Source organism: Penaeus monodon, chromosome 27 (genome assembly GCF_015228065.2).
Source record: "Penaeus monodon isolate SGIC_2016 chromosome 27, NSTDA_Pmon_1, whole genome shotgun sequence".
NCBI classification, from domain to species: Eukaryota; Metazoa; Arthropoda; class Malacostraca; order Decapoda; family Penaeidae; genus Penaeus; species Penaeus monodon.
In genome coordinates, this window is record NC_051412.1 from 14,755,342 (window position 1) to 14,756,037 (window position 696).

Consider the following 696-nt stretch of genomic DNA (forward strand, 5'->3'; position numbering starts at 1 on the left):
GACATTTACAATTAAACAATTACCCTAAATTATAATGCAGACATAGCACCCCTGATAGGAAGCTGTACGCGTCAACTCCCCCGTAATGCTTGCGGAGCGTACATTAAACGACTCTGCAGTTTTTGCGTAATGTTGCCACTTATGATAGACGGTGCGCCTCGAGTCATGTTGCCTGAATGTGGCTGCAAGTTGGCTAATTATTATAGCTTAAAGGTGAATCTCGGGAAGTGGTTACCACCGGTAAGAGCTTCAGATTAGATAAGTGATTAAGACTCCAGTCAACTCAGCGACCCTCGACGATGTCATTTTCCTTGACCTTGATTGAAATTATCATCAGGGTTGTACAGTGACGAAACTAAAGTCCTAGCTCCTCGTTCTGCCTATTGCCAGCATTATGTGAGATGAAGTATCATCAGCATATGCTCACACTTATTTAAGTAGGTCGACACTAGGATTCACAAAATTTCCCCCCTCCGTCTACAGAATAATTACATGTATGGGCACAAGGGCCGCAGGGCCACTACCCTGAAGGCACCCCCCGGAAGACACACCCGGGACACCATCCAACATGAAAACGCTCGCCCTGTCCTATTAATAACAAATTCAGCCTTAGAGGCCTAGTAACCCAACATCTCACAAATCTAACCAAACACAGCTGCGGGGGACTTAAAATTAAAATCCTTGGATGATAACTGT